General features: G+C 51.0%; 1 long non-coding RNA gene across 1 annotated transcript in view; it reads left to right on the top strand.

The window, feature by feature from the left end:
* Positions 1-14,572: 14,572 nt before the first annotated feature.
* Positions 14,573-23,713, top strand: part of LOC138821867 (uncharacterized) — a 76,484-nt gene continuing 67,343 nt past the window's right edge. Inside the window, exon 1 of the long non-coding RNA XR_011370244.1 lies at positions 14,573-14,694. This is a non-coding gene — a long non-coding RNA (uncharacterized lncRNA). The remainder of the gene's footprint in view (positions 14,695-23,713) is intronic.

Raw genomic sequence — 23,713 nt, 5'->3', positions numbered from 1 at the left:
ACCCGACCCCACGACCCCCCAACCTCCTTCCTGCCGGGGGGGGGGCGGAAGGAGCAGAGAGGGAACACGGGCAAACCGGGGCATCCGTCTGTCTCTCCACGGGGACCAGACGTCAAGGAGCGTGAGCGAGGAGAGGGCAGAACCCCACCCCTCCCTCACGGCCAGTGGGCGATGGCGAGGAGGAGACGGGGAGCCAACGAGGGGGAGCGAGGGCAGCGAGGCGGATCCCGGGTCGCCGCACACCAGAACGACCGGGCAGGCCCGACCGGCCCGAGAGCGCACACAAGGGTGGGCGCGGAGCGGGCGCGGGAAGGGAGGGAGGCGCAGACCTCAATCCGGGAGACCGAGGCCGCCGACCAGCGAACGCCGGCAGCAACCAGGAAGACCGACACCGGCGGGCCAAGCCGGCCGCCGACGCGACCCAACCGCCACCATCTGGGACGGCAGCGCGGGCACACGGGCACAAGCAGGCTACCGCGCGGTGACAAGCAGAGAGAGGAAGAGCACGGAGAGGGCAGGGGAACCCGTGGCCGGGGGGGGGAAGGGCACCACACCGCGCCCAAAGCGCGAGGGCACCGCATCACCGACACCCCGCCTGCCGGCCCGGCGGGCAGGGGAGCGGCGGTGCGCACACACGGACGGGGAGGAGAGCCAGGCCCCTTCCCCACCCGGAGGTGGCGCGCCAACGTCCACGGTCCAGCCGGCCAGCCGGCCGGGTCGCGCGTGGCACACACCCGAGCGGCCAGAAAGCCGGGGGTGACGCACACAACGCAACACACGCCACACGGCCACGGGGTTTTTCTCTGCCTCCCTCAGAAGCCGGCCCGAATTCACTCGCTCGCACGGACGCGGGGGCCGAGTGCACAACGACCCGCGCCACCGCGGACCGGCGGTGCCGGCAGGGGGTCGGGGGTCTGCGGCAACGACACGTCGGCGACAAGTCACCGGCCAACGGCGGCGGCTGGAGGCGGCGGCAGGGACCCCGGGAGGCGGGCGACACCAAACCCAACGCACGCGAGCACGCTCACGCGCGGACACCGCCGGCACAGAGCGGACGGGGCCAGGCACGGGAACTGGGGTCGCACCGGGCACGCTGCGGCGACACGCCGAGAGCACAACGCCCCGGATCCGGGACCGGGGCGGGGGACGAAGCCACACGGCTCGAGACGGAGGAGACGATGCGGGCAAGCCTCTGGCACGGCAAGCAGGAGGGAGGCGCGGGAACCCGGGACGACATCGTGCAGGCACGCGAGGCGGCACCCAGAGGGAGGAGACACGTCACGCCGGCTTCGGGCCCCCGGACGGCCAACTCCCGAGCGAGGGACGCACGCGGGAATCTCACCGCCACCGCCCCCGTGGCGTACCGGCGGTCCCGCTGGCAGGAGCCCTCGCGTCGTGAGCAAAACCAATCCGGGAAGACCCTTCAAAAGCCACCGCCGCCGCGATGACGTGCCTCCCCCACACCGGGAGAGCAGCCTCACAAGCCGAGCGCCGTCCCCCCCACCAAGAGAACACCACACATGCCCAACTCGACCGTGGGCCGGTGGCCGGCCACCAAGGCCAAACCAGTGAGGATCGCGGAAGGCTGATGCGGGTGAGGAGGGCATGCCGGAAGCCCAATAAGAGCAGCGGGGAGGGTCATCGGTTCGAGTCACCGGGGTGAGAGGCAAGCGAGCGAGCGGCCACCCCCCCCACGGGCGGGTGGCGCAGCCGCAAACCAGCGGGGAGGTGAGACCTTTCTGGGCACAGCCGGCATGCCAGGGAAATGAACGCGGGATCTCACCACCCCCAACTCCTGGGCGGTCCCGCGCAACGCCTGGGACACCGAGCCGGCCAACCAGCGGACCGGAAACCCCCACCGCTGCAGCGGCGGGCCCCCCCAAAAGAGGCCCGAGAGGGAAAAGGCAGCTCGCACACGCCTCAAAGACCCCGTGAGCGCCTGCGGAGCCACCCGCGCCAGCAGGGCCCCGACCGCACCCATCCACACCGCCAGGCACAGCACCCATCATCAACCGCCTCTTTTTCGGCCACATGAGCAAGGGCCCACACACACCGGGATCCTCGGCTCCGGAGGGCCAGAACCCCCCCGAGCAGCACACCACCACGGGCACGGCGGCCCCGGAACACCGCGGGGCCCAGCGCCCGGCACGGCGCCGTCGTCGCCAACGGGCAGCGGCCCACACAGACGCTCGGGAACAGCGTCGCCAGGGGCCAGAGGGGGAGGGGGACGGGACCCCCCAAAACCCCACGGCACCCCAAGCACGAGGCCAGGAAGCCACACACCACACACCCTTGCATCGCAACCCAGCACAGGCTCCAGGCTCCGCCACTCGACACACGGCGCGCGAGGCAGGGGCGGGGACGGATCGGGAACATCCTCCACTCACCACACCAGACGACGGCCCGGGAGAGGCCCCGCGGGACCCTCCCCCAGCTCGGAGGGGGGAGGCGCGGGCACGCAGTTACCAACGCGGGCAGCCACTAACGCTCAAAAGCGGGACAGGGAGCGGCAGGGCCGCGGGAGCCCATCGGGGGCGGGCCCCCGCCAACCCGGCAGCGAACGCTGCCTCCCGAACGAGGATCACTAGAGAACCTCTCCTCACTCTGAGGGTGGCCCGCACCCAACCCCGACGGGAACCCCGCCGGGACCAGAACACATCAAAGGCGTCCATCCTTCCCACCACGAGTGGCAGGGAGGGGTGGGGCAGGGGGGGTCTGCGGGAGCAGCAACACCAACCCTGGTCGGTCGGCCTTGCCGTGCGGGGCCAGAGCAAAGTCGCGCACACGGGCGGGAAGCCCGCACAGGCCCGGCTCACCTCCCACTGCAACATCTCAGGTCCCCCGGTGCAACAAGAGCCAGGTGACACGGCAGGGAAGACAAGCCAGGACCAGGGCGGCAGCTCATGCGGGGAGGCCACCGCCCAGTGCAACAAGGGAAGAGCGCTCCTCTGGGGAACCGCCTCGACCCCCCCCCAGCAGAGACGTCAATCTCTGCGATAACTTCTCTCACTCGCACAAGCCCCACGAACCCAAGGACGGCCGGGACACACCACGGGCAGCAGGCTGGCACAAGGCAACGGACAACGCCGGGATCAGGAACGACACCACCACTCAGCCTCAGGCACCTGAGAGAACCGACCGGGAGCGTTCCGGGAGCACCGCAAGAGGGCAGAGCGCAAGGCGCGGCTTTTCACACCACACAGCACAGGCAAGCACGGAGCACCGACCCTGAGAGAGCCGACCCCCGTGCCGATAACGAGTCACGGGAAGAGAGGAGCAAGATCAGGGGCGCCCCCCTCCTCCAGCGTGTACAAGTCCCCGACCTCACGGCGAGGGCAGGGAGAGCGCAGCCGGACCCGGTTGCCGCACCCCTGCCTCCCTGCACACCACCGGCGCCGGCACTGTGGGACGGTGATGGCAGGGGCCCACGGGCAGAACGAGAAGAGCGGTCGCATTCGCCATGAATGTCCGTCCCTCGCCTGGCGCAGCTTAGGCCCGGGCCTGAAGGAGATCGCAACGTCACCACATCAATCACACCGAGGGGGCGGAGAAGACAGCCACACGGCACTCGGGAGGTGGTGGGGCCCAGGAAGCTCGGCTCCCGAGAGGGCCAACAGCCTGGGATAAAAGCGTAGCCAGGACAGACAACCTTTCGTGAGTAACGAGCGAGGTAAAAAGAAAAAAAAGAAAAAAGAAAAAAAAACCTTAAAAAAATATTAAAAAAAAATACCACGGGCTTAAGCGTCCCTGGCACTCGGGATTACCAGGACACCTCCGCCGGGCACAGGGCCGAAAGAAGCTAGAGAGGAAAAAAGAAAAAGAACCACGGACAACGCTCGGGAGTAGCGCAGGTCAGCGGCCGACCAGGCCCGCCATCGGGAAGCGGCAGGTCGGGGGAGTTGGAGCTAGGGGCGATAAAAGAGCCACGGAGGTCAGACGAGCACGACGGCAGAACGGGGATGCCGCACACGCACAGGCAAGGCAGGACTCGCCCCCCGCCTTTTCCTCCTCAAGCCGGCCACGGCGAGGGAAGCACACCGCGCGGGCCTACCTATGCACCCCAGGCAACCAACCACTCTCCTCCTCGGCGTGCCGAGGCAAGGGCCAGAATCTGGCACCGGGAGCGGGGGAGAGATCAAGGACGACGAGACTCACTCAGCCACCAACCAACCACCACCACCACACCCACGAGCCACCACAGGGGCAAGGCCTGCTCAGGGCAGCGGGAGCCTGGGGTGCGGGGGGAAGGGCAGGGGGACCCGGACCGGGAAGAGACGGGAAAGGCCCGGCACACAGCATCCGAGAGAGCCCCAAAAGACCCGCTGACAGCCACTGGGACACAGCATGCCAGCACCCTCCTGCAGGTACAAAATCCTCACGTCACCACGCCAAAACCAGGTGGTCACGCAGGGGCGACAACTCGCTGGCGACAGGGACCTCTCGGAAACCACATCGGGGACACCTGTCCCCAACACGTCCCCAACAGAGCCAGACACGGAACTCTCAGGGACAGCTGGTCGACCACATAAGGCGAAGACAGACGAAGAGAGAGGGCGGGAGCGGGGTCAGGGGACGCACCGCCCCACTACCCCGGGTGCGCACGGGCTCATGGCACGAGCGGTACGTGGAACCTTCCCCCGGCAGACGCGAGGCACCAACTCCGAGAGGCACCCAACCACCACACCCACACCGCGCGGGGTCGGTGGTGAGCACCCTGCCGCCAGCACGCACACACGCGGGACTCCCGGGCTCGGGTCCCCGACTCCCGAGGTGCTCCCTCCGCCTCGATTTTTCCCCTACGCAGGGCCCACCGGGCAAGTCCCCGCCATCGCGCACACCGCAGACAGTAGGTAGGTCCCGGCCCCGAGGCTCGCCTCGGCCGTGCCCACGGCTCCTCGCGCCGGAGAAGTCTGTCCTCCGGCCTCCGGGGCCGTGGAGAAGGCCGTGGAGGAAGGCCACACGGGGCCGGCGACCCAGGCCCTCGTGCCCGGCACGTGCCAAGCGCTCACTCGGAGGTGACTCCGGGGAGGGGGGTGGTCCGAGTCCGGGCCGGGACCGGCCCCACCACCTAGCGGCTCACCCGGGGACCCTTTCCCCCGACTCCCGAGACGTCCCTCGTACTCTCCTTCTTTCGCCCTCAAAGACCAGAGGGCGAGGGAGGGGAGGAGGACAAGGCGTCGGGCCCAGACAGAACTACGGGAGGGGAGGAGGACAAGGCGTCGGGCCCAGACAGGACTACTGGTCGACCCGACCAAGCCGCCACCCCCGGCACAGACGGAGGCACGGGAAGAGAGAGCGGCGACTCACGGCCCCACCCCGCGCTCGCCTGCGGGCGCAAAGTCCGACAGAACAGCCGCCCCGGCGCCACAGTGACACCACGGCGACAGTCGCGCCCGGCACCCGGCAGAGGCCGGGCCTCCGCCCGGCTCGCTGCCGCCAGACCTCCTCCTTCAGTCGCTCGCTCGGCTGAGAACGAGGGGACTGTCATATCAAAGAGGACGCCAGGGGGAGCACGACAACCGCCTTCCAACGACCGACTCCACCGAGATGCCGTATCCCGGATTGGCGCGCGCCGGCCGGCTCTGAGCTCCGGAGACACAGAACACGGAAACGAATCGCCTCACTCCCCACCGCCACGCACCGAGAGGCACAACCTAGGTCAGGACCTGCAGCCGGGTCCTCTCTGCGACCTCACGAACGACACCAGAGCCACCAGAGACCTAGACCGAGATCGAGCCGCCGCCGCCGCCAGCGACCAAAGTGAAACCAGGAACCAGGACGGGAGTCGCCCGAACGGAGCGGCCCGAACCCGAGAACCGGGAAGCCGGGATCGGTCCCAAGCAGGAAGGGGCGGCAAAGACGGCAGGCCTGCACCACGAGAGAAGACGAACCGGCCACCCACACGACCTCCGCCGCCCGTGGCAAGACCCCCACCCCCACCCAACATGGCCAGAAAAGGGCAAGTGAGCGCTCGTCCCACCGTCTGCCCGCCCGTCTTTTTTTTGGGGGGGGGTGTTTGTACGTTTTGTTTTCTTTTTCCCCCAGATGGAAACCAGAAAGAAAACAACAACAACAACAACAACAAAAAACTCCCAATGATGGGTCGGCTCCAGCAAGAGACGAGCCCTCGGGAGGCACCCACTCACTTGTGAAAGTCCGCCGCCCGCCCGCCCCACAACACGCTCCCTCCCCCCGCCCCCACCCCCCCCTTCACAGGCAGGGAAAGGGCAGGGGAAGGCCAGAGAGAGGTTTCTTCTAACACAGAGAGAGTAGGTACACGTCACGCACACAGGTCTGGAAAACCACGGTGACAGCGCCATGGGAAGCGTGAGTCCACTCACCCATCACTAAATGACAGGAAAGCCAAACGAGAGCCGCTGGCTGGGTGGGGAAGGAAGGGGAGGTGGCACCCGTGTGACGCTTATCCCCGGGCACCGGACGGAGCGACCTTCTCACCGGTTCATACTCTAGCCTGTCATAACAGCTAGCCTTTTCTAATAGGCTCTGCCACTCTCTCTGGAGCAGGATTCGGGGCATGAGGCGATGAATCTGAACCCGACACACAGGTGTTGGAGGGTAGAGGCATCATCACTCACATGCCTGTGGTGGAGGACCTGGACCCGAGTGTGGCGGTGCACAGTGTGTGTGAGTGTGTGTGTCTGTGACTCTGTGTGTGTGTGTGTGTGTGTGTGTGTGTGTGTGTGTGTGTGCGGGGCTGGGGGGAGGGCAGGTAGGGAACCCTAGGAGGAAAGACAGGGAGAGACAGACGAGGGGCCCCGGCCCAAACAGAGTGGGGGGGTCAGAGGGGCGATCCTATCTCCCAGGGGGGTGAAGCATGGTTAGAACCCACAGGCCCGGCGGGAGTACTTCTCTTTGGAGTTCGCACTGGGAACATATGCGGGCAGAAGCGCCCCAGCACACACATCGCATCGCAGACGTGTAGAGAGGCAGAGCCAGGGGGTCAGGCATGGTAAACACTCTATTCCGTCAACACACACACACACACACACACACACACACACACACACACACACACCTTAGGGTGTGTGTACAATATCCACAAGGTAAAAGTTTATTCATCCATTCCCCAAAGAAGAAGAATAAGATTATGTCAGTTACAGGGAAGTAGATGGATGGACTGATGGACTAGGAGCGGGGGAGGGGCAGAGGGGGGGGTGTGCCGGCGGCGGCGGAGAAGAACCTAGAACAGGTGATGCCAGGGGAAGACAGACCGGCGGAGAGACAGACAGACCGACCAACCAACGGCACCTGTTTTCTCTCCTACGTGGATGCTAGACCTAAACTATAACTGGACATGGTAAGCTACACAGCACTCCGGGCAAACAGAGTGTGTGTGTGTCCCCATGTGTGTGACACACATACTGTCCTTTTGTCAGAAGGTGTAACTTCTCTGAGCATTTAAGATATTGCAGAGAAGACACAAGACGTAATATCCGTAAGTGGCATGACTGTGAACGTATTATAACAACCGGACGTGTGAGGATCAAAGCTGGAATTAGGAGGACAGAAATGTACCTGTCCTCACGCTTTGGGTCATGATCACAAGTACATTTGGTTTAGGATCTTTCAAAACACATCGATTTATCCTTCTGGACACGATGGTCTAGGACCACACTAGTCAATAGCCACTTCAAAGCCAGTTCCTCTGTTGGATACGTTTCAATTGGCTTATATTGGTTTATATTGCAAGTGATTCTAGAGAAGACAGAGAAAAGAGAATAGAGGGGGATTTTCCCTTGCTATTGGGTGTGGGGTGGGGTGGAAAAAAAAAGGATTAAGAAGGCCACAGATTGGATTCTTAGAGTGAAAAACCATGGTGAAAATGGAATGGGAAGGAAATTTACTCACCAATCATGTAATCATTGTCCTAGTTCTCCAGACAGGTTGTAATCTTCTTTTCAGTACTGGTGCTCCAGCCACTCTAGAAAGCATACATGTAAGCTTCCACTGGCGCTAGACTTTAAGTACTAATTGTAGTCTTGCGCGTCTTTTCACAACCCAGCCTCTCAATGCCATAATAACAGATAACTGGGGAGCCACTTAAAAAAAAATAGCTTCCCATGGGCTGGGAAGGCGGATCACTGGTAGAGCTCTTGCCTTGCATGCCTGAGGCCCTCGGTTGGAATCCTCAGCACCACATAAGCAAAAAGAAAAAAGCTGGGAGTGGCGCTGTGGCTCAAGTGGTACAGTGCTTGCCTTGAGTTGAAGAGATGAGGGACAGCATCCAGGACCAGAGTTCAGGTCCTCTGACCGGACCCTCCCCGCCCACAAAAAAACAATAGCCTCCCAGGAAACATTTAGTCAGCTTGCCCCGCCCACACCCAGAAGGGAAGATAGAGGGTGGGTGTTGCTAGTAGTGAGGCAGAGTTCCACAGGTAACTGAGATAACTTTTGTCTTGTAAATGTAGTCATGGCAACGAGTTGCAGTGTTGCTTAGGACCTTTTAGAAGAAACTGGAATTCCAAGAAGAGACTGTTATCAGGAAATCTAGGCAGGAAGCCTCTCAGAGAACTACCTTTTGCAAAGGCCAAGGCCTAAGTTAATGAGTGCGTAAGATAAGAACACTACAAGAAAGCAATCTTACGGTACTGTTCTATACATAATATATTAATAGACTTGAAAAATACAAGAAATATCACATGGAAATGATTCATACAAAACAAAAAATTGAAATGAATTCTTTATTTCTTCTTTTCTTCCTTACCTTTTTTTTTTTTTTTTTTTTTTTGGATGTGAGGATTGAGCTCAGTGCCTGGGTGTTGATATTTACATTTTCACTATTTAATTTTTTCCCCAAGGCAGCTACTAGTATACATTTTTGGGCAACAGCTCCACATGTGGTTTCCTGGGAAATCCTTAATCTCACAGTAGACTTAAAGACTACCCTGTTAGGCCAGCTTGGAAACGACCTTTACATTTCTCTCAGCCTTCTAAGGAGCTGTGGGTTACAGAGATGCGCCAGCTGCATAAGGCTAATGGGGCTCATTTTGTACAGGGGAAATTGTCTTTGATTTGGAACTGGAAAGCTGTGCTATGTATCTATAACAACTGTAGTTTCAGGTCTGTTGAAGGTTTCCTCAGGGCTGATTAGTACTGTGTAATGCAGGACCACAAGGCGGGCAGAATCACATGAGGTGGCACTGTATGGTGCCAGTAAAATCAAGAAGCTCTCACTACCCACCAAGTGTGATGGGTATACCTTCCTTTCCCTGCCCTCGCCCAGAACAAGAGAACGACGGTGAGCAAACTCCATCTAGTGTCCACTTTCTGAAAACACCATGGTTGTGAATTCCAGTTTCCTCTCATGAAATGAATGAATCAAGGAAGAGTGGGGGTGGGTCAGTGTAGGAATTGAGATTAAAAATAATCATTGCAGGCACCATGAGACCAAAGTTTGAATTATAAGATTCTAAGGTATTGTATGAGAAAGACAAGAGTTTTGGGTCAAGGAATTATAAATAGAAACGAAAATGCAATCTGTGACTAAACAGGAGAGAAAATGACAAAATATTGGTTTGAGTTTTGAATGTGATTGGTTAATTCTATTTTGAATGGTGAAGGCCAATACTCCATTTTAACTCCAGCTAAACTATTGTATTGTAATTTTTTTTTCTTTTTTGTCGGTCGTGGGGCTTGAACTATGGGCCTGGGCGCTGTCCCTCAGCTCTTCAGCTCAAGGCGAGCGCTCTACCACCTGAGCTACAGCGCCACTTCCGGTTTTCTGGTGGTTTATTGCAGATAGGAGTCTCATGGTCTCTCCTGCTCGGGCTGGCTTTGAACTGCGATTCTCAGATCTCAGCCTCCTGAGTAGCTAGGATTACAGGCGTGAGCCACCAGCTCCCGGCTTGTAAATCTTTTAACTTATGATTCTGTAAAAATTACAAACAGATGCTAACCCTCACAAAGGACACATTGTTAATTCCTCCAAGGGACAATCTGTCTTTATCTCTTTCTTTACTGTGTGGCTACACCTAAGCGTTTGGGGCACTATCACAGAACGTTTTATTTATATACGACTAGTTTTCTACCAGTTTTGAGCCACAGCACCACTTATGGGTGTCTCCTGCCAATGGTGGCTTTGAATCATGATACTCCGATGTCTCTAAGCCATCACTGTACCTAGGATTATAGGCTTAAGCCATAAGCACCCAGCTCAGAGACTAATTATGTTTACAGCAAAAATGTACATTTGGAACTGAGAAGCTACAGTATATAAATGACTGAGGTAGCAGCTCTACTACAGATTTCCTCAGGGTGAATTAGTATTATATCATGCAAGAGTGAAAACTGGCAGATATCAGTACTGTCATGCGTGCCTCAGTCAGGCAGAACACGGTGCAACCAAGGTATGGTACCAGGATAATCACTGATATGCCAGAGTCCAGCCATCACCAACTTTCTTCTCCCTCTCTAGGCAATGTTATGGTGAGCGCTCGCCACCTACTGTCCATTTTCTGCAACTACCCAGGTTAGGAATTCCAGTTGTCTGACAGGAAATAAGCCAGAGAATTCTTGTCGGTCCAAAGGTGGGGTAAAAAGCAGGGCACTGTAGGAATGCAACAGAGTTCCACAGAGGTGGAACCACAGAACTCAGTCCAAGATTTGATTTGTCTTCTGGGCTGCCTGACACTCTCCACAGATTATTCAAAGCAGTGGTATTGGTACCAAGCTAGGTAGCAGAGCCAGGAAAATAAGCAATTCCCTCTCCCCCTTAGCCAACCTCCCCTCACACTTCACAGAGAATAGGAAATGGAGGAAATAAAGGGAAAGAGGGGGCAATATGGGTTATAGATTGAGGTATGAAAAGCCACTTCATTTAGCTGATAACTGACATTTAATATGCCTAAATAATAGCAATGATCTTCACATAGTGATGACATATGATTTCAAATTAATTTATGCCACGCCAACTCCAGTGGAGTCTGCTTAGCATGGGAAACCATCTATCAGACCATGATAGGGGCTTCAGAGACCTATCTCTGAGTTTTGGGACCTCACCGAAGTCTACCTCAGAGAATGGGGCTTTACAGAGACCTATCTCCAAGTTTTGGGACTTCACCGAAGTCTACCTCGGAGAATAGGGCTTCTAAGAGGCCTACTCCTGGAAAAAGGCTGGCAAACCCCTGGGAAAAGATGTGTTTCTGTCTTTCTTTCCCTCATAAGAGTGTCTGTTAATCCTTTACTGCTTCTACTTCTTTATGTACTTGCTCATTGTCAACGTTCCCTTATTCAAAGCTCTTTCTTAAGAGTGTTGACGACTCCAATATCTGATGAGTGTCTTAAAAAATATGACGGACTCACCAGAGTTAAGTGCTAACCTGAGACCCCTCTTATGGAGGCTAGGAGACAAGTTATAAGTAAATATAAAAGTATTGGGGGTTTTCACAAAGTCACTTCAGCAGAAGGAATTATTTGTAAGGAATTTACAAGAAGCTATAGGCTCAGTTAAAACAGAAAGAATGTATGGGCAATTGCTGAGATAATTATGGAGAGAGAATTTCCTGCTATTTACTAAGAGAATTGCTAGGTCTCCTTAAAGTTTACTATTAAAAAAGAGACAGGAAAGATCTTATGGGAAAGTTAAGGCCTCTATAAAAATAGGTAATGGTTAATTGGTGACAAACATCGAAACCCAAACCCATTGTATTCCTTAGAGATAAGCCGGAGACAAATGCCTATCAGGTGCCCAGCTGGTGACCACCCAAGAATGAAGCCATGCAGCAAGATTGTGTAACCTTTTGCCCTTTCTCATGGAGACTTCTGTTATAAAAGTTTGCTATCCTCTGCATTAAATCTCACTCAGCACTCAGCACTCAGCATCCACTCCTCTTGTGTGTGAGTTGTCTGTTTGCCATCTCCCCACCTATTCCAGGTTCCTCCCCTAGGTATCCTCCGTCGTCCCGACAGAACCCGGTCCGCGGCAAATTTATTGTCATATGATTTCGTGAAATTTTATCTCTTGAGAATACAGATGGAGAGAAAGGTAAGGATAAGGAAAATCTCTCTAACCTTATCTCTTCTTGCATAAACATTTAACATGTTCTGGAAAGGAATTACTAGAAAATACAGTACATTTCCAACAGAGAAATAATTACACTATAAGTTGAAGATATGCCATCGTTGAATGCACAGCATTAGTAATGCATGCATGATGCCTAGGTTTGAGATAAAGACATACTAATGACATGTTAAACATACTCACAAACTGTATACACCTAATAATAGGATATCAAAATATATACAACAAATACTGCCACAGATATGGTTTGGGGATTGATGAGGAAGGAGAGAAATAAATAGAACAAATAAGGGCTGGGAAGATGGCTCAGTGGTAGAGCGCTTGCCTTGCATGCCTGAGGCCCTGGGTTCCATTCCTCAGCACCACATAAGCAAAATGAAAAAAGACGGAAGTGGCTTGTGGCTCAAGTGGTAGAGCGCTAGCCTTGAGCTGAAGAGCTGAGGGACAGCGCCCAGGCCCAGAGTTCAGGCCCCACAACCAGCCTCCCCCCCCTCCGAAAAAAAGAGAAAAAGTCAGCCCGCCATTACATCACACCTGATCAACAATAGTACATAAGGCTGAGTAAGGCTGACCCAAAATCCCTCTTAACTTCAAATCACATAACTTTTCTTCACTCATTGCCTTTGCAATAAAACACAGGCCAGAGGATCCATGGTAGTCCAGACTCTGTCATCAGGTCACAAGAAGACAGACAGGTAGAGAAATCCGAATCCCACCTTGCTTTTGTCTCATTCCTTTTCACTGTGAAAGGGCCTTACATGCCTTCTCCTGGCTCTAGCTACAGTCCTTTTCTCCCTCTCAAGGACCAACTGCAAGAGCACACTGAAAAGGCTGTGGGTCTTTCCTCAACATGACCTCCTCAACAGGACCATTAATTGACCCCTACTAAGCATGCTGTGATTTTCAAAATCAATGACTACTTAGATAAATTTAAAGTGCCAACAAGATAGTAAAGAATTTCTAAATATAGTGATACAATACTTAGTAGTTCATGACTTATGACAAAACAAACCAAAATCTGTTTTTATTTAATTGACATGTTTGTGTTTGGCTTTGCCACTCATGCTTTAAGTTGACCTTGAAGTATGGGATGTCTACAATTATAATTGTTTTTAAGGTGGAGGTATAGCTCATCAGTAGATAATCTAAGTTTCTGTTAGCAAAATGAGTCCCTTCCCATAGCTTTAGTCCATTCCCTCCCTTCTCCACAGCTTAACATACTCCCTTCCTAAGCAACACTAGGCCCACATAGTAATGGCAGTACATAATCAACTTCCAACCCCCTTTACCTTGGGATGGCACTTCTCTGGGACCAATACCACCATATAAGGCAACAAGAACCCCTTAGGGTGACCTTCAGATTTGGGCAGTTGCAGGACCCTTATCTACTAGGTGGATAGGAGGCATAAATCCTAGTCTGACATGATGAAGCCCCTGGCCCACACGTGGACACCAGGGTCTCCACCTCCTAGCACCTTCTAGCACCTCCTACACCTCCTAGGTTATATAGGTCACCCCAAAAAATAACCGGTGCTTCTTCTCATTCCTCCCTTGGGAGAAGGAGTCTTGCAGGCACTCTTTCCCCACCAATAAACCTTTCTTTGTTCTCTGTACCTTGCTGTCTGCATGGTTATCTGGCAAAGTATACTTAATATTAATTTTGCCATCAGTTCCTTTCCAAACACTGGAAAACCAAAAAAACAGACATCTATTTCTATATATGTGTACATATATATGAAGGCGTGAAAAGGTCAACAAGTGTATTATCAATCGTTACTTCATTTACAAAGAAATGAAAGCACAGCACAAATACATCCACGAATCTCTCTTTTAAAAACAGCTTTGATGTTCTACATAATCCATGCAGATTAATGAAAAATACATATTTTAACATGTACCCTTTCATGTTCCTGTCCACAAACGAATCTATTTGTCAGCGTAAGAATGGCATGTACTATCTGACCGGGCACTAGGCAACCTAATTTTTATTTCCTATATATCCCAAACTTAAATCTACCAGGAAGTTATATTGCACCACCACCACCACCACCACAAAGCTTAGATTTTCTCAGAAACACAGAATCACATTAAAAATTACCTTACAATTTTTCCAAACTTCAGTAGGTGGTATAAATGTTGCATGACTAACAAGCTGGCTATACATAAACTGAGGCCCCGGTGGGGCTTTTGTGTATTTCCTTCAACACTAGTTCCTGAAGCCCAGGGATTCCATTCAATGGTAATGCCTGCAGGTTCTGGTCTCCATGGTGATTGGGCCCTGCATTGCCTCACATCTGGGTTTGCATTCCTGGTGAGCCAATCTGTGCGACCAAGCCGCATCTACTGACCCAAGGAGAAGCCGTTTCGCTGAAAAGCCTCGGCTCCCGCAGGCTGCATGAACCTGTACTGAATAAAGCCTCACGCCATCGTGCTCTCGCTTGCACACTGGCGGCACGGGGGGCGGAGCCCGGCCTGGTGCTCGCGGGGAAGGGTGGCCTCGGGGCTCTGGCTCGGGGTAGCCGGGTCGTGAACGTGGCTGGCTCATGTCTGGGCACGGATCCTGGTCTAAACTTGTGGTAGAGAATCAGAAGCGCTGAGCAGCAGGCACAACTCTGGCCAAGGCCTTGGTGGCACCATCCCAGGAGCTGGATCCGGTGAGTCCAGCACGCCATGCCTTATGGAAACACCTGGTGGGAGGTGGCGGATCCTCCACTGCCCCGTAAGCCCCACTGCACATGCGCAGCCCTGCCCCCTTCCGCCCCCCCCCCCCCCCCCCCCCCGCATTGCCGGAGGTCAGGGTCCGGAATCGGTCCCCTAGTCAGGGTTGTCAGTGGCCGGTGCAGGGTGTGGTCGACAGGACCCGCAGGGGGAGCCGCCGGGCAGAGAACTGGGTCCTTCCGGGGCTCTGTGTGGACCGGCTCCGGGGGTGTTTGTGGGTCATGGGAACCAGGGTTCGGACCGCAGCACCTAGCAGCAAAGCGGGACAGCGAACAGCATCAGGAGATGGAACGGCCCCCAAGTGTGCTGGACACCCACACATTGTCAAGCCGCCTTCGTTGAGGGAAAGGCAGGGAGAGGCAGAGCGGCTCGGGGACAATCTTTCAAGAAATAACCGATTCGGTATCTCAACCGTCATGGGAAAAGCTGCGTAGATGAAATCGGAGGCAGGGGCTGGGCCACCGCACCCGCACCGGACCGCGGTGCCCGCAGCTTCTACGTCCCTCCTGGTCACCTCCTTCCGCTGCACCCTCCTCCTCTCCTTTGCCCTTTTATTAAGGGATGATAAGGATGACTCTTAGTGGAGAAGGACTGTCCTGAGAGCAGCCCAGGTCTCCAGGGCCAGGCCATTCCACGGGCTGGAGCTGAAACTACTGCGGTGCTCAGAGCCTGGGTGCAGTGAGCGCTGCTTCCCTCCAGAGGGCGCGCTCAGCGCGTGGGTATCATGGGGCCCAGGGTGTAGTGAGCGCCGCTTCCCGCTAGAGGGTGCTCTGGGAGCGTGCAGATGCTAGGTTGTTCTGTCAGACTCCCTTCTCAGATAATGATTAGGAGAGTCACAATTAGGCTTGCTTCACATAAAACCTAAAATGAAATAAGTTCCATGCATGTATTGTAATGATAGGACTTGAAAAACAATTAGTATTTACCTGTTTTCTGTATGTTAATGGCTGCTTGGATAGGTGAGGTGAACTAATGTAGGAAAAGTCAGGGTGATAGGGTTAGAATGGGGTAAAGAGAAAAATGAAAAGTAGTGAAAGTAATTTTCATGATAGCGAGTACATATGAACAGACATTCCATGCTAATAAGTAGGTGATGAATGGTTGAATTAATTCAGATCATTCCTGTGACTTTAGGAATATCAAGGTATAGAGATGAATGTGGTTCTGGGGGGAATAATTTTCAGCATTGTCAGAGACTAAGGCTTTGCAGGTAATGAGTATAGTTATTTTACACTACAAGAGTAATACCAAACCCACAGCAGCTTCACAGGCTATCAATGTGAGAATATTATTACGCATTGTAAAACACGGAGTAAAATGTGTGTTCAAGATTATTACAGTGAGCCAGGAACCGGTGGCTCATGCCTGTAATCCTAGCTACTCAGGAGACTGAGATCTGAGGATCGCTGTTCAAACCAGCCCTGGCAGGAAAGTCTGTGAGACTCTTGATCTCCAATAAACCACTAGAAAACCGGACGTGGTGCTGTGGCTCAAGCGGTAGAGTGCTCACCTTGAGCTGAAGAGCACAAGGACAGTGCCTAAGCACAGATTTCAAGCCCCAGGACCAAAAAAAAAAAAAAAAAGATTTCTAAAGTAGGCGATCATAAATAATGATGATATTATACTGTCAAAGCAGAGAGGAAGAATGTGAGACCGGAAACATCAGAGCTCAACATACACAGTAGCTACCATTACAGGCATGAAACACCAATGCCCAGCTTAATAAGGAATTTATTATTATAGAAATACTTAAGTAATTGTACAAAGAACTTCAATTCAACATATCAGTTTGTGAGTGCAATGTATCATTACATTTACTAATAGTATTTTATGAAGTTGATGTACAAAGGGTTTTAATTTCCATACTTGGGATCATGAGTACAATGCATGTGATAGATGTCACCCGTTTTATCATTCTTGTCATCCCTTCCCCAGCCCCCATCACCTCAGTTTGTCTAGTTCCATTTTCACACATTCACATTGACTGTCATGGCTACATTCATCTACCCTTCCTGTCTTCACTTGTCTACCCCAGTTTCCTTGACATTATCCTTCCTGAATATACTACACTGTAGTTCATAGTTTTGTGCAGGGTCCTATTTTCCTTAGAAACAGCTATTATTCCAAGATCCATGACGTAGTGTGTGGTCAGGGTCAACATTTCACTAGTATGTTTTCCTAGGTGGTCAGCTTTCTACCCAAGATAGAAGTCCTGTGGGTTTTGTTGTTGTTTTTGTTGTTTCCCCAAATCTTTGCATTTTCTTTTTATTTATTTCTTGCTCTTTCTTTTTCCTTTTCTTTTGTCGGTCATGGAAAAACACTCTGGGCCTGGACCCTGTCCCTCAGAATTTTAGCTCAAGGTTAACGCTGTACCACTTGAACCACACTGCCATTTCCAGTTTTCTGAGTGGTTTATTGGAGACAAAAGTCTCACGGCCTTTCCTGCAGGGGCTGGCTTTGAAGCACGATCCTCAGATTGCTACATCCTGAGTTAGGATTACAGGCAGGAGCCACCTATGACCAGTGTGTGTGTGTGTGTGTGTGACCAGTGTGTGTGTGTGTGTGTGTGTGTGTGTGTGTGTGAGAGAGAGAGAGAGAGAGAGAGAGACCAGTGTGTGTGTGTGTGTGTGTGTGTGTGTGTGTGCGTGTATGTGTGTGTGTGCCCCAGTCCTGAGTATTGAATACTGACGCTTGAATTCAGGGCCGGTGTTGTCTTTGAGCTTCTTTTTTTTTTGCACTCTGCCACTGGAGCCACACCTTCACTTCTGGATTTGTTTGGGGCAAGTTTCTGGAGTATCACAGATTTCCTGCCTAGGCTGGCTTTTACCCTTAATCTTCATATCTCAGCATCTCTAACACAAAGATGAAACTTTAATAATAGCAAGCTATCATGTGACAGATGCCAATATATTAGGTTTCCTACACAGACTACTGAGTTCTCAGTATCTCTAATGTGAGTTCAGACCTCCAAAACAGCAAGCAATAAACCATCATGACTGTCTCTGGGAATATACAATTTTTAAAAATATTCAATTACCAGCTGGGTGCCAGTTACTCACATCTGTAATTATTGATACTCATGAAGCTGAGATCTGGGGATTGCAGTTTTAAGCCAACCTGGGTAGGAGTCACTTATCTACAATAAGCTAATCAGAAAAAACTGTGTAGTGGCTCAAGTGTTTCAATGTGGCTCAAGTGATAGAGTGCTACCCTTGAGCACAAAGAGGCTCAGGGACAGTGCCTAGGCTCAGATTTCAAGACTTGGGACTGGAAAAACATTCTTACCAGAGCTCCCACAAATAACAACTACCTTCCTTTATGATGAAGGTTTACATTAACTATATTTATTCTCTGTACCAATAGCAAATGCCACCTTATCTTCATAAATCAAGACTTGCTTCAAAAATTCTATTTTGTAAAAATAGAAAAATGAAAAATTCATAAATCAAAAGTGGCTTACATTAAACAAACAAGTTTCCGCCGGGCGCTGGTGGCTCACGCCTGTAATCCTAGCTACCAAGGAGGCTGAGATCTGAGGATCGCGGTTCAAAGCCAGCCCGGGCAGGAGAGACCGTGAGACTCCTATCTCCAATAAACCACCAGAAAACCGGAAGTGGCACGGTAGCTCAAGTGGTAGAGCGCTCGCCTTGAGCTGAAGAACTAAGGGACAGCGCCCAGGCTCAGAGTTCAAGCCCCACGACCGACAAACAAACAAACAAACAAACAAGTTTCCAGAGCTCAGAATTCAGGGCTCAGCAGGAGACTTTGCTCCCACAGACCTAGGACTCACCTGACCAGTGCCTTCTCATATCCAGGAAGTCCAGAAGGATGTTGTAAATGATCATGAGGTTCATTAGGAATGTTACCAGGTAGGGAATAGTGCACTTGATTAAAGTCAGTAGAATTGGATGGGGTGATAAGCTGGGCTCAGAGCTCCTTCACTGACCTGAGAGTCACCTCGGTGTGGTGTGACTGACATAAATGGTCAAATGTAAGCTGTCTCTAGTAAATCAGAAATCTTGACAAAAAATCATTTATCAGAGGTGCAGGTAAGGGAACTACGATATTTTTCTATCAGTGCAGGACAGAAGCAATGGTGTTTTTTAAACATTTATTATTATTGTTGTTATTGTTATTGTTATCTTTAGGTAATTATACAAAGAAGTTCCCATTCTACAAGACACTATATAAATACAAGGTGTCTGACAACATTGTCACTCATCCCTCCTAGCAATGGTGTTTTGAACAAGAAAAAATAATGAGTCAGCAGTGGAAGAATGCTTGCCTTGCAGGCATGAGGCATGAGTGGGGAGGTGCTGGTAGGAGGCAGATAGTGCTGGGCTTGGAACCAGAGTGAGGAGGGGCAGCTCCTAATCATGGCAAATCTGGGAACAGACAGCCAGCGGGGCGACCTAAGGATATTCACCTACCAGGGCCCACGAGAGGGCCACATCCAGGGCACTTGAAAGCAGGCAGGAGGGACCAGGACACTGCAGTCCTGGAGAGAGCCACTATGGACTCCCACTAGTGTGTCCTGTCCCTACAGACTGTCCAACAATGCAGTCTCACTTTATTCAGAAGGAACTGGGGAACCAGCTCAGGCCCCGATGCCCTGCCAGTCCCCACTGCCTTCTCAGGCCACCTCCCTTCTCTATCCTTTCCTCTCCCTCCCTCCTCAGCCCACACCAGAATGGAAAACAGAAAACATTATTTTCAAGTCTTGTTTGTTATAAGATTCTTGAACATAAAATAAAGAACACTTGCAATAATATAAAGGGATAGCCCAATTAAAAAATGCTCAGTGCTGAACACCAGAAGTGCTGAGCTCAGAGCTGCTGATGGCTGTTGTACACCTTCCTGAACAGACTAACCACCACTCAATATTGCACAGTAAACTACAATCGTTTATGGGGATTTTCATCTCCATTGTTTCAAAGAAGTTCCTCAGCAATGTGTCATCCCACGATGGATCATGCTGTCATCTTATTTAGTGAGCATGCTGAGAGCTAGAGAATAACAGTTCAAAAGCAGCCTAGGCAGAAAAGTCTAGGAAATTCCAACTGCAAAACAACCAGCTAAAGGCCAAGCCAAAGGCATTTTTCAGGAGTTAGAATACCTCATGCTCTGCTATTGTAACTATGCAATCAAAGGTGTGCACATGTGCATCCTGCCTGGGAACACTGCAGTTTCTAGCTTCTGGGCAGCAGGACAGGGAGTTCATCTCTTCTTTACTTATTTGGTAGAATCTGGCTTTTTGTATAATTCCCTATATTCTCTATGTTTTATTTACTGATCATAGTGATGAAACTCGGGGCTGGGCACTGTCCCTGAGCAATTTGGTTCAAGGATAGTGCTCTGCCACTTGAGTCACAACATCACTTTCTGCATTTTGGTGATTAATTGGAGGTACCAGCCTCATGGACTTTCCTGGGATGAGTTTGAACCATGGTGCTCAGATCTCAGCAGCTAGCATTACAGAACCATGGGCATAAAACTTTTGTTAGAGGTTAGTCCTTATTGTCTTAGTCAAGATTTTAGCTGAGATGGAGTCAGAGGAGAAGGAGCAAATTCATCCTGACTGTCTGCTTTCAGAAAAATAACTTATTGCATTTAATTTTTCTATAAACTCTGCTCTGTTTCTAAAGAAACTGAAAACTTTTTATTTTTTACTTAATAAGCTGTGTCCCTGAGCTCTTTTGGTTGAGGAGTAGCATTCTGCCATTGGATCCATAGCTCCACTTCTGGAGCTATTTTGTTTTTTTGTTTTTTGTTTTTTTTGTCGGTCGTGGGGCTTGAACTCTGGGCCTGGGCGCTGTCCCTCAGTTCTTCAGCTCAAGGCGAATGCTTACCACTTGAGCTACAGCGCCACTTCCGGTTTTCTGGTGGTTTATTGGAGATAGGAGTCTCACGGTCTCTCCTGCCCGGGCTGGCTTTGAACCGCGATCCTCAGATCTCAGCCTCCTGAGTAGCTAGCATTACAGGCGTGAGCCAACAGCGCCCGGCTTCTGGAGCTATTTTGGAAATTAAAAAATAAATTAAACTCGGTGGGGAAGGTGGCTCAGTGGTAAGTGCTTGACTTGCATGCATGAGGCCCTAGATTCGATTCCTCAGCACAAACCACATAAGCAGAAAAAGCTGAAAGTGGCACTCATTTGATATGGATGAGTTGGTGTCTCACAAAGTTTTTGCCCAGGATGGCTTCAAACCACAAATCTACTTCCTAGGTTTACAGGTGTGACCCACTATGCCATGGTTGTGGTTACTATCAATTGTCAACTAGAAAAGGCTAAGAAATGCATTAGAGGTTACTAATGCACAACTCTTGGTGTTTAATAGAGGCTATTTCATGAGAGCAATTATGTGCACTTTGCACATAATGTTAACTTGTAACACCCTGGAAAAAGCATTTGTAGACAAACATTTAAAAATACATGTAGTTGGTAACTTGTAGGACCCAGATTTAAGCAAGATGACAGGCTCCATGGAATGAAAATCGGTGTGCCTAGGTGGACTTTAAAAGCAGTTTCCTTTGCAATATCTTTTCTCTTCCTGCTTGATAAGCATCCTGATACACTATTATAGCAGCAGAAGTGGATAAGAGCAGAGAGAACTATCTTGAAACATTTACTTCCAATCTAAAGTGGACCTTCCTCTGACATCTGATGACAGGACAATGGTAGGCTTCCACACTTCTGTGGTTACTCAGTAGGAATACACTAAAGCCATCCCTCAATCAGATCCTGTGCTTCGTAATGAAGAAACATGCGATGACCATCTTGCACTCCATTCACCATTTGAGAAAATGAAATCTGGTGCATTTACTAATAGAGTGTGTAGTATAATAAAGTTTTTTAAACTGCAACAAATAAAAAATAAATTTATAAATTAAATTGAACAAAAAACACCCTAGAAAGTAGTGGTTTTGAGAAGAATTTGAGAGCTTGGCAGCAGTGGCACATGCTTGTAATCCCACCTTATCATATTACTGGGAGCTGGATCAATGCCTACCAAGGCAGAAAAGTGTTGTCCCCATCTCCAAGAAAACAAACAAACAAACAAACAAACAAAAAAAGAGTCCATGTGTCCTGGATGAAATCCCCAAAGGCTGCTCCTCAGAGGGTGATGTGTGATGCTGTGAGGATGAAATCTAATCTGTAGTGGAGCCCTCAGGGTATTGGTCATGTCAGGAATATGAAATGCCTGTTAAGGAGAATGCCTGAGGCTGGGAAGGTGGCTCAGTGGTACAGTGCTTGCTTTGCAAGCATGAGGCCCTGGGTTTGATTTCTCAGCAATATATAAGCAGAAAAAGCCAGAAGTGAAGCTGTGGTTCAAGTGGTAGACTGCTAGCCTTGAGCTGAAGATCTGAGGACAGTGCCCAGGCCCAGAGTTCAGGCCCCACGACTGAAAAAAAAAAAAAGGTAAATGTCCTGTGGCCTGCAAGTAAAAATACCATAAGGTGGGAATTTTCCTTTCTGATTGAGTGGAAATCTATAATCTGTGCCATTTTCCCTCTAGTGTATATGAGTTGTTTTTCACTTCATAGTGACTCATGCCTAAGAGTTTTCCTAGAATCGCATAAGAAAATTTAGTCTTAAAATTTTGAAGACTTTTCGATTGTTTACAGCCATGGGGAATTCTGGGAAATGGATGGACAAAAACCTACAAGAGCAAAGGTGGAATCTTAGGGTTATGAAGAACTATTTGGGTTCCAGGTTAATAAAGGTGGACTTGTGATGGATATGGTGAGTATTATTAGCATGAGTGGATTAAGAAGTAGCTAGGAGATTAGGAAAGCACTCCTTGGGTTACATTGTGTTATTGCAAGGAGGATTATCAGTGTGGATAGATCTTCACTCAATGTAGATGAACATTACCATCCCATTCTGGGAGCCTGAGAGAATAAATATCCTAAAAGGAGAATGCCAGGTACATCAATATGTTCTCATTCTCATTCTCTCCTCCATCTACTTCCAAGGAATCACTCAGTATGTGAGAAGGTTTTCTTATAAAAACTTACGTGTACTGAAAAATCCTGAAATTATAGGCAAAATAAGCCTGTCCTGCTTTAATTTGTCTGTATCAGATCTTCTGTCACAACAATGGGAACTCATTAAGACACTGCCACTCTCTGCCTTTTACTGGGAACCCTTTCCCCAGGAGAAGAACCATGACCATGAAGAGACTTGCTCTGGTCAGTTGACAGTATGTCACAGAGGCTGGTAGCCACACCAATGGTTCCCATCATTTCGCCAAGCCTAAGTGGCAAGTTGTAGGTTGAAACAGCATTGATGCTCCCCATAGCCTGGACTATTCCAGCTGCATCAAGCTGTCAGTGGTACTCGTGTCAGTGCTATGAGCCTTATGGCTGACTAGATGTGTTGCTCAGTGAGGATATCTTAGAATCCCCCATCTTGCTCCCATGTCTCACTTCTGGTCCACATGCTTACTCCTTCCAGTCATTCACACTGCCTATGTGCTTCTTTGGTTGAAAGCCTTTATTATTAGTTTGGGTCCAGAACTCTGGTGTACATGACAGGTCATAGTTAAGGCAAGGGCTGTCCAACATGAATAAGTACCATGCTTTGGCCCCTTGCAGAATCTGCTTGGTTCAGACTCCACCATGCCCTATGTAGTGCCACAATGGCACTCTGAACATAGGCTCTCTGAACACACCCAAGAGACAGACCATTCTTGCTGCTCTAATGCCTCCCAACCCACCCAGCATTCTTGCTGAGCTGCTCCATGGCCCCAAACCTACCAACAAAGTGCTTCTCTAGTATGATCTTGTCATAGCTGCAGGTCACACAGTGTCACCTCCAGCTATTTCTAAGTAGTTTATTGGAGCTAACAGTCTCCTGGACTTTGAGCTTCTTTTAGCTATCATTCTACAATTCCCTTTTCTGATCTTATTATATCTTTCCTGAGTATCCAGTATGCTTATTATGTAATTTGCCT

This window comes from Dipodomys merriami, unplaced genomic scaffold (assembly GCF_024711535.1).
Source record: "Dipodomys merriami isolate MVZ:Mamm:240054 unplaced genomic scaffold, mDipMer1.0.p SCAF_944, whole genome shotgun sequence".
Lineage (NCBI taxonomy): Eukaryota > Metazoa > Chordata > Mammalia > Rodentia > Heteromyidae > Dipodomys > Dipodomys merriami.
The sequence above is the reverse complement of the archived record's forward strand: the minus strand, read 5'-3'. Positions and strand labels throughout refer to the sequence as shown.